Below are 11,257 nucleotides of genomic sequence, written 5' to 3'. Positions count from 1 at the left end.
CTAGATTTGAGATGGCTTCGAGAAAAAGCGGGGGCAATTACAGATTGCGTAAAACTGATAATTTGATGGAACTTTCACCTACAGATTAGGAAAACCCCTGGAATTTTTATTCCTTAATGACTTTAAGTGATGAATTAGTGTATGAATGGTTGAGAACACAGGGTCTGTTAGCTAGCTCAGTGCCTTGCGTTGTCCCCGATTGCGAGGGGACGATGCATTTACGCTCCTCCTCACGAAATCCTGGTGGTTCCATATTCCGCTGCAATGTAGACAGACTTCACACGAGAAATTGTAGAGCCAACTCATTTTTTGAGAAAACGAATTTCTCGATTCAGGACATTATTTAATTTATAAAGTCTTATCTTGATGGTTGCTCACTTGGACAATGCGCGCGTTTTTCCGGGGTTTCCTATAACACGACAGCTGTTCACTGGGGCTCGTACATAAGGGAGCTGTTTAAGGAACACTTCCACAACAACATAAAAAGAAAACAGCTGTCTGGTATCATCGAGATCGACGAGTCACTGTTCGGTCGGCGAGTAAAACACAACAGGGGAAATCCCAACTGTGGATTAAAGGTAATAAACAACCAAATTTGCATATCTTGCAGAATGGAATAAACAAACATAATGAATAAATATTGCAGTATTGAATCAAGGTAATAAACAAACATTGTTGGCATGTTTTGCTCTATTTTAAAGAAATTGAAGGAAAACATAAATAGAAGAATTAAACTATATAATATCTACATTTATAAAAGCCAATGAAATAGCATATCTTGCTGAGAGGTTGCTATAAATAAACACTATTTACATTTCAGATTTGGGTGTTTGGAATGGTCGAGAGGGAGACAAACACCATTATATTATACCCCGTAGCAGACAGGAAAGAGGAAACATTGCTCCCAATCATTCAACGCCATTGTTTGCCTGGGAGTTCCATCTACAGCGATGGGTGGTCGGCATATTGCCCACTAAATGATATGGGATATGAGCACTTCACAGTGATACATAAGTATGCATTCAAAAAGACCTATGTCAATGCGGAGACAGGTGAAGAGAAATCCATCCACACCAATCGTATTGAGGGGGCATGGAAGCATGCAAAAGAGCACTTCAAGAGAATGTCAGGAACTAAAATTTCACAGTTTGAGGGTCACATGGCAGAGATTATGTGGAGGAATCATGTGAAATCCCACCTGTATGATGGATTCTTCAATCTTGTGAAGTAAGTTATTTAATTATGTTCCATTAAATAATATTACTCTAGAGAGGTATAATTTTACTTCACATATTAAAGAATGTTATTATATAATAGATCAGTTTACCCCCTCAATGCCCAACCTACTTACAATTATACAACACCACTATTTGAGACGTGGGCTGGTGTTCCTTCCTGCGAGTTGGGAGAGTGGGATATTAGACCAGGTAAACATTTAAACATAAGTAGAACATTAAAATTAATGAAAAAGTTAGTATAATTCTAACAAAGAACATTATTAGTATTGTTGAAAACATGAAATTTTAAAAGATTTCCTTATCAATGAAAATAATAAATAATGTACATAATGAAATAATCACTCCCTGTGATAATGAAAAAATTGAAAATGGTTTTAGGAAACACTGATGCGGAGAGCGATTCGGAAGTTATGAGTACGCCAGAGGTTTCCTCCCTTCCTACACTTGTATCAGATTCTGAGGATTACGAATCGATTCCACGAAATCAAACTGCGAGTGAGAACACCATTCGGAGAAGAGCAGAACAGGCCCAAGAAGTCTCGGTTGTGGATGAGCTGATCCAAGGATCCGATCTGGACAAAACATTAACTCCTGTTACAGGTAAATCTACAAATCAAATGTATAACGGTAACACCATGTAATGAAATAGACATCATTTTATGCTATAGAAATGTTGATCTAATTTATTTAATATTGAATATCTTTACAATTAGAAAATGCAGAGGCTGCAGATATTCCTTCAACCAGTACGAAATCCTTACTGAGAAGAGGTGCCAGTCAAAAGGCAAAATCAAGTAAGATTTCAGTTTCAATATCTTACATGTACAGTAGATAAAAAGTTAACAAATTTATTCCAAAGAATTAATATTACCTTTGCTTTCACATGTTAGGACAAGCAGTTGCTGAAGTAATCATCGTGGACAGTGACACGGATGCAGAGGAAGATCACAGTAGAGCAGGTACAGGAAGTCCACCTATAATGATAAATTATTTAAATTTTTTAAGTCAATTCTATGTACAATACTAAATATTAATTCAATATATAACAATGTTTAATACTTTTCATACTTTATGTACTGTTCAATGCCCAGAGAGAGATTGAGAAATGTAAATGCGTATGTCTTTATTCAACTTCATTCATAGGAATATTCGCTCATATAGGTTTCATCATATGTCATAGTTCTCATACAATCCATAATACATCATCACATGACTGACATCATACATTCATCATACGTCAACATACGGTTCATCATACGATACCTCATACGATTTACTGTAAAGTAAATAAACAAAATTGTAAACAAAAAATTTTTGTAACACAATGCAACACAAATAAACAGAGACAATTCGGACTAGAAAATTGACAGTGCCAAGGCAATTCAGACTAGAAATATATGCCAGAATATATGCTATCAATATCACAAACCCCAAAATAATACTTTATAAGTTAACGTTCTATATATATTACTAAGTATACATGAAAATATCTAACTTTCGAAACTGGTGTTTACAAATGGATATGAGAGTTATCGCCCTTGCGATACACAGTTTAAGCCTAATGCAATAAACACCTATCCCAGACCTATCAATGAATCTTATAAATAGTTTAAGAATATTGTGTTCAATTTAATAAATCTGTAAATGTAGCTTTACATAAGAAGTAATGATTATCCAAAATGCTCGACTATGTAGACCATTATCCGAGTATAAAAAATACTGATTCATAAATAAAATACAAGAAATGCATACAAATACATATGGGTGTGCTGGTGTTTGAATAATTGGCTTACCGAATAAGTAGTTTTTCCCCAATTCCAGAGATGCATTGAACAAAAGTACAGACCAGAGAACGATACCTTCCAGCGAATGTCACTGCCCGTGCAGTACTCAAGAAAATTATGTGTACCCAAAAACTTGTGACGTAATACACTGACATAATGGCGCTAAAATTTGAACATGAGCAAAATGGCTACAACAACCCAGCCCCCTAATTGTGGAGCATAGTGACACAATTATTTCCAAAAAAGCTTAATTTCAAAACAATTTTCATACAATGTTTTGATAAAAAAAAAATCTATGACAAAATTTACTATGTAGAACAAATGTTGTCAAATCATGAAACCTGCATAAATGTACAAAATTCCAAAATAATTCTAACATAGTCCAAAAAAAAATCTACAAAAATTAATCCATTTCTAGAATAAGACACAATTTATCTACAGGACGGATCAAACTGTTCGTTGAAGTCTTAACTCTCACTTGACGCACAAAGCCCTTGTCATCTGGTAAAGTTTCTTGAATGATACCCATGGGCCATGAATTCCTCGGAGCATTGGAATCGACAACCAGAACGATATCACCCACTTTGAAGTTTCTTTTTTCTTCACACCATTTCTGTCTCTCTTGAAGTAAGGGTAGATATTCGCGCGTCCAGCGTTTCCAGAAAAGGTTTGCCATGTACTGAATCTGCTTCCAGCGTCGTCTACAATAGTTATGTTCTTTCACAAAAACACCAGGAGGTAAGTTGGGTTTTGTTTTCATTAACAGTAAGTGGTTCGTGTTAAGGCCTCCAGGTCATCATGTTGGTCTGAACATTTGGTAATGGGTCTTCCATTCAAAATAGACTCGATTTCGGACATCAAGGTATTGAGTCCTTCGTCATCCAAAACTTGTTCTTTCAGTACACTATTCAAGGTTTTTCTGACGGATCTGATGATTCTTTCCCAAACTCCCCCATGGTGAGATCCCGCAGGTGGATTGAATTTCCAGTCAATATTCTTCTGTAGCATAGAATCTTCAATCTGAGACACATTCCATTCGTTGATGGCACTCCTTAACTCCCGCTCAGCTCCTACAAAGTTGGTACCATTGTCTGATCGCATCCTGACAACTTGACCTCGGCGAGCAATAAAGCGACGTAGTGCGTTGATGTATGAGTCGGTGTCCAGAGATGCTGCTACTTCTAAATGAACTGCACGACTGGTCAAACATGTAAATAGAACTCCATATCGTTTCACATGACTTCTCTTTTGTTTTACGATAAATGGTCCAAAATAATCTACACCTACTCTGGTGAATGGTGGTTCATCTGGGATCAGTCTATCTTCTGGTAAACTGGCCATCTTTTGTTCTCCCACACTTGATCCTTGACGACGACATATTGTGCACTTTGAGACAAGTTTACGTATTGCTGAAGCTGCATGAACTAGCCAATATTTCTCCCTCAAAACTGCCATCATATGGTTTCTACCGCTATGTTTCAAGTCTTCATGGATTTGTCTGAGAATCAAAGTCGAAATGTGATGGTTCTTGGGTAAGATAATAGGATGTTTACATTCAATTGGCATATTGGCTCTCTGAAGTCGTCCTCAACCCTCAAAAGTCCATCTTCATCCAAAACTGGGTCGAGTTTCCGTATATAACTGTTTCGCTTCACATGTGAGTTTCCTTCTGCAAGAGTACTCAGTTCATCACGGAATGTTTCACGTTGTACATATCGCAAAATAGCGATTTCAGCTTCCTGTAAGTCCTGAAGCGAAATGTGTCCTAAGACATCTGGTGGAGATCTGACCCTTTCATTAGATGATGGGTTGTCAATAAGTTTATTTCGTTGAATACGATAAAGTAGTTTGCTGCGGATCCTCAAAATCCATGCCACAGTTTTCCTTAGCGTATACCAAGAAGAATGATGATTGATAGGTTTCTCAACACCCATCAGGTCAACACTTGGTTCTGCCTTGTGTACATCAGCTACTAATGCTCTAACTGATGCTTTTTTCGCTTCCTGATCATCTAGTATTTCACGCAAATTTTCTGTAATGTTTCTGGCCAACAATCAACAGAAGTATAAAGATCTACAAACTTCCTGTAATTTCTGGATGGCTCATGTATGTCATCAATTGTCGTAGTTAAACTGGTTACGAATCTGCTCTTCTAGCCTCCTTGCGTCAATGCGATTGATGGATACACAAATTACTGTTGTCGTTTGGAGTCACTTCCAGTGGTCCATTGATGACCCAGCCTAGTAAGGTTTTCACTGTAAAGGGACCATTTTCTGCACTAGGAACAAGGACTTTTTCTTGTCCCATGGTAACGAGATTCAACATTGTTCTCTTCCCCTCAATGTTTAAGGAATGCGCAGGAGTCTCTAAACAAAACGTAGCGTTGCTTCCTGAATCTAGAAAGGCATATGTTGTCACATATTTGTCACTGTATTTGGACTTTAGTCTAACAGGCACAATGGGTAATGCCTGCTTCACAGTTTCTCCAGCCCCCTTATGAGCAGCCACCGACAAAGCTGTTGCTTCACTGCCATCTCCATGACTTGAATTCTTTCGGCTGTCATCTTCCTTCTGTGGATTTACATGGAGAATAGTAGGATGAAGTTTTTGACAATGACTACGAGTCAATTTTTGCTTGCAATTAGTCTTGAGATGTCCAGGTATTAGACATGCAAAACACAAGCCCTTGGACTTTAGAAATGAATATCTTTCAAGGATACATTCACATACTTTCTACACACATCCAGTGAATGACCTCCGTTACAAAATATACAAGGATCCGAGAAAACACTTCCTGGCTTTTGTCTCTGTGTTGTATACACATCACTACATGCGCCTGACTTAACATTTTTTGATGATTCATTCATAGTAATCGCAAAGTTTTTGTGTGTCCCGGAAAACTTTACTGATTTACCGGGTTGACTACGCTGTCCGTCTTGAAAACCTTTGATTGTTGTTTTAGTGTTGCTCAAAATATCTCTTCCATAGATAGGATCTGTAGCTTTCTTCGCTTCTTTATAAACAAAGTTGACAAAATGTTGGAATTTCACGATCTGATGCTTTTCTTTAACGTCATACACCACGTTGCTCCATTTCTCATGTAAGTAGTATGGTAACTTTTCACTAACAATTTTAAGTTTTCAGAATATTCCAAAACTCTAGCCGCTTCCACGTTTGCAAACTGACACTCGTTAAGGAAAATGCCATAAGCGTCCAAGGCCTTTGCATCGTCAGTCTTTATAACTGGCCACTCTAATGCCTTTTTCACATACGATTGAGCTAATATATCAGCATCTCCATATCTGTCTTTAAATTCGTCTAGCGCTGCTTTGAATCCATGTTCTGCATCCATATGTGAATATCCTAAGACAATCTTGTGTGCTTCACCTGAAGTATATTGCAACAGGTAATTCAAACGTTCTTCAAAGGAGTCTGTATTTGAAGAAATTCTTGTGTTGAACTGTCTCAGGAATCTCTTGTAATCCATCGGATTTCCATCAAAGGTTTGTATAATCGACCTTGGCTTGTTCAGTTCTCGTGCAACAGTCAAGATTCCATGATCACTATTGGTCGGTGTCTGAATTGGCACTGAAGAACATGGTTGAGAAGACACAATATGCGGCACAAGGTTATCACTGACGTGAAGAGCTGGCGTCTGAGGTGGCGTATGAATATACGCATTGTACGTGTCTTGAGGTACGTTTCTTGGTAACGATTCATGTGAAGTGTTTTGAAATGCATGCGTATACTGAGGCAAATGTACGTAAGGTGTACTCTGAGGTAAAAACGTAGACTGAGGAACATGTACATAAGGTGCATTCTGTGGTTGACACATATAAGATGTTTCATGTGAGTATAAAGATTTTCTTCTGTCTTCCCATGGTGGTGCACACAGATTTAATGTTGCAGTTTCTTTTGTTTCAGGTTTGTCACTTGCATGATCTTTAAGAGATTCTTCTAAGTCCAAATTCCTCATAACACTCCTTTCCATTTCTTCGATAATTTTAGTTTTCGCATTCGTTATTTCTATTTCTGTTTTGATTTCAAGTTCTTCTTCTTCTTCTAAACTTTAACTTTTGTTGCATTTGGTAAAAAAGTCCTTTTCACTCATCACTCTTGTGCCTCTCTCCTGGCTGCTCTTCTGTATCACTTTCTTCTGCATCACACATGGCTGTTGATACTTATTCGTAAATGATGTACTGTTCAATGCCCAGAGAGAGATTGAGAAATTGTAAATGCGTATGTCTTTATTCAACTTCATTCATAGGACATTTGCTCATAGGTTTCATCATAATTGTCATAGTTCTCATACAATCCATAATACATCATCACATGACTGACATCATACGATTCATTATACGTTCATCATACGGTTCATCATACGGTTCATCATACGTTTCATACGATTTACTGTAAAGTAAATAAACAAAATTGTAAACAAAAAATTCTTGTAACACAATGCAATACCAATAAACAGAGACAATTCGGACTAGAAAATTGGCAGTGCCAAGGCAATTCAGACTAGTAATAAATTCCAGAATATATGCTATCAATATCAAAGATTATAACCAAAAATAATACATAAGTTAACGTTCTATATATTACTGAGTATGCATAAAAATATCTAACTTTCGAAACTGGTGTTTACAAACGGAAATGAGAGTTATTGCCCTTGCGATACACAGTTTAAGCCTAATGCATATAACACCTATCCTAAACAACAGATATGCAATCCTATCAATGAATCTTATAAATAATTTAAAAATATTGTGTTCAATATATTAAATCTAAAAATGTAGCTTTACATTAGAAGAAATGATTATCCAATATGCTCGACTATGTAGACCATTATCAGAGTATAAAAAATACTGATTCATAAATAAAATACAAGAAATGCATACAAATACATATGGGTGTGCTGGTGTTTGAATAATTGGCTTACCGAATAAGTAGTTTTTCCCCAATTCCAGAGATGCATTGAACAAAAGTACAGACCAGGGAACGATACCTTCCAGCGAATGTCACTGCTCGTGCAGTACACAAGAAAATAATGTGTACTCAAAAATTCATGACGTAATACACTGACATAATGGCGCTAAAATTTGAACATGAGCAAAATGGCTATAACACTTTAGATAAACAGAAGTCTTCTTCAAGAACTGGAAAGGGTTCAAGAACACAAGCATCAGTCAAGTCCGGGAAAGCACCTGCAAAAGAAGGTATTCATAAACACTTTACAATTATTCTGTACCCTTAATTACCAACTGTAGTAAAAATTAAATATTTCTTAACTTTGCTGCACATTCTTAAGACATATACATGTAAATAAAATGTTCAAAGCAGTAAAGAGTATTTTTTCAATGATTTTTAACTTCTTACATGTTAGATGGAGGCAAAGGTACTTCAACAGCAGAAGGTGTCAAGAATGTGGCAAGACTGGCAACATATAAAAGAGCACCTACAAAGAAAGGTATTTATTTGTATAAAACAATAATAACATTTTTAAATTGCAGTAATATATTTTAAAAATTTCAGGAAATATTAGTCAATGGGAAATAACTCTTGCTAAATTTTTGTGCTTAGAAAAATCTGTATACTGAAATGATTATTATTGAAAGCATTGAATTTCAGTTTGAATACTCAGTTATAAAACATAAATGAAAATAAAAATAATATCGACTCGATATTCCTATTTCTTGTCTTATTAATCTCATCATTTTTTAAATTCAAAGATAACGTACCAACCACCCGCCATAGGACTGATAAAGTATGCCATCCTCCGAATTTCCGTGAGAAGGATCCAGCCATCCCCAAAAGAAAGAGAAAAGTCTCCAATCGATACTCCCGGAATGCTTTTGTCTGGTCAGATGATGACGACTTTGTCCTGTAATGTCTGGGGATTTTGGCAACACGATGTTTCTGTTGTTGGACAATGCTTTCCATATGAAAATGACATAAGATTGATTTAATTCATCTTAAATTACATTAAATATAATTTAAAAGTTATATTGATTTAACATTTTTTCATAAAACGGTATCAATAAATAATATTTACTTGGATGGTAGAGGATTTAAAACCATGGATGTATTTCACGTCCTTCCTCTTCAATGCATCGCCGGAAAAGGCTGCTCTCTTGATGAACAATGTAAACGTTCTTTTCATTGGCTATTTAATCTTTAGACAACCAATCATATCAAGGCTATTAAGTTATAATGGTTTTGCGTAAATACTAAAAAACAGGAAAGCTCAGCATTTACCGGAATTAAACATTTGAGCCGTATAAATATATTGTTTTAACAAAGCCACATATTTTCATGTAATAAAGTAGCCAAACTATTTGCAATTCAATGAATTTGATGTTTATTCTGTATCAATATTTAAAATTCAGAAACATTCTATGGAACAAAAGTATTCCGTTTACAAACAGTGTTTGCCAATATTTGATCACATTTTATAGCAAAACGAAATAAGTTAATTGCAAATGATTTATATATAAGGTTTGAATAATTGCAGGATAATTTTTATAAGTATAAGATTTGCGTTTATTCCGTAAATAGCATATATATAAATTAATAAACTGAAACTAAAATAAACGGAATAAATAAATGTGCCTTAATCATTTAAAAAAATGATAATTTTAAGAATTGCGTTTATTCCGTAAATGAGATGATTTAATATATACAACTTTACGGAATAAAAAGCAAAATTTTAATTCCGTTTATTCCGTAAATGATATCATTTAAGATATACAACTTCACGGAATAAAAAGCAAAATTTAAAAAAAATTGTTTATTTCGTTAATGATATGATTTAAGTTGTACTATTTTACGGAATAAAAAGCAAAGATTTAAGAATTGCGTTTATTCCGTAAATGATATAATCTAAGATATACTATTTTACGGAATGAAAAGCAAAATTTATTTTATTGTACTTCATTAATTGCCTGCTGCTAATACGGAATAAATAGCATGTTTTTAAATTAATTAATATACATATCTTTTCGATTGATGGTATTAAAGCATTGAAAGAGAGAAATTGCGTCGGTATATACTCATGTTATTTGATTCGCTTCCTATAATTTGCTTTAATCATTTGCAAAATAATCATTTTAAGAATGATCCCCCCAAAAAACCAAGCCCCATTTTTTATCTGAATGTCCCCCAAAGAAACCCTTTTCCGGGAAAATCTCTCCTTTCAGAGGCTTTTAAGAATGTTGCGTCAGTATATATATACTCATGTTATTTGATTCGCTAAACGTTCTTTATAATTTATATGTTTTAAAAGAACCATTTTCGTTTGAAAATCTCCCCTTTCATAGAATTTTAAAATGTTGTCACTGTATATATATATATACTCATGTTATTTGATTCGCTTCCCAATCTTCATATATATAAACGAATCTTTATGAATCCAGCATTGGACCCATCTCTCTCTCTCTCTCTCTCGTGTTATTTTATTTCCTGAATTGAAGTTAAACTACTAAATATTCGTAAATAATAAAATAAACTTGAAAACATCAATAAAATCCCTCTTAGACAAAAAATGACGTTAACGTGTACAACGTCAAATTTATTCCATTCGCGAAGCGAATAACATGATTATGCCGATTCCAAAAGATATCGGCTAAAATGCCAGTAATTTTGAAAGGGAACTCTCATCAAGTGCTAGTCCCAAACTCCAAGCAGGTTTGTTTCGGTAATGAATTGGTAAGTGTGGGGATTATTAAATAAGTTCTGTTTATCTGTCTGTTTTAAAAAATATTAACTCACTAAAAAGGAATCTACCTATTATGATACAAATTAAAGGTCAAAGTTCAAGGTCACCAATCCACAATTCTGTCTGTTTTAGGACTTTGAGCTTTTGCAAGACAATTCATACCACAAATTACTATGGACTACAGAAGACCCCAATTTATATTAACGTCAAAGGTCAAGGTATCTGTGTGTTTTTACTTCAATGCGATATATTACGAAGCTTTTGAAATATCTGTGTGGTCCCACCTTACCTTAAAGTGTCTCTTTTAGTCCAATCCTAGATCCATTCAAACTCTTCTTTTTCCTTAAATGGGGGGGGGGGGGGGGCACAAATTCTTTAAAATAGCTTTTTGATCAAAAACCATGGGTTCAGAGTAGCTTAAGGGAGATGATGATTAAGAATATTACACTTATGTTTTGTTCTTCGCTCATTAACGTTTTTGTTTACATTCATGTATAATGTAAGTTTTTACTCAATAT

At 35.0% G+C, this 11,257-nt stretch overlaps 1 long non-coding RNA gene across 1 annotated transcript; it reads right to left on the bottom strand.

The window, feature by feature from the left end:
• Positions 1–1,544: 1,544 nt before the first annotated feature.
• LOC134238141 (uncharacterized) lies at positions 1,545–9,135 on the bottom strand. The gene is made up of 6 exons (XR_009985944.1): positions 9,078–9,135; positions 8,764–8,957; positions 8,402–8,480; positions 8,153–8,229; positions 2,110–2,212; positions 1,545–1,844 (listed from the first exon to the last, which is right to left on the bottom strand). It is a non-coding gene; the product is annotated as an uncharacterized LOC134238141 (long non-coding RNA).
• Between the last annotated feature and the right edge of the window lie 2,122 nt (positions 9,136–11,257).

Source organism: Saccostrea cucullata, unplaced genomic scaffold (genome assembly GCF_032062105.1).
Source record: "Saccostrea cucullata isolate Sc308-1 unplaced genomic scaffold, CSIRO_AGI_Scuc_v1 ctg5645, whole genome shotgun sequence".
Classification (NCBI taxonomy): Eukaryota; Metazoa; Mollusca; class Bivalvia; order Ostreida; family Ostreidae; genus Saccostrea; species Saccostrea cuccullata.
This window is presented reverse-complemented; position numbering and strand designations above follow the sequence as displayed.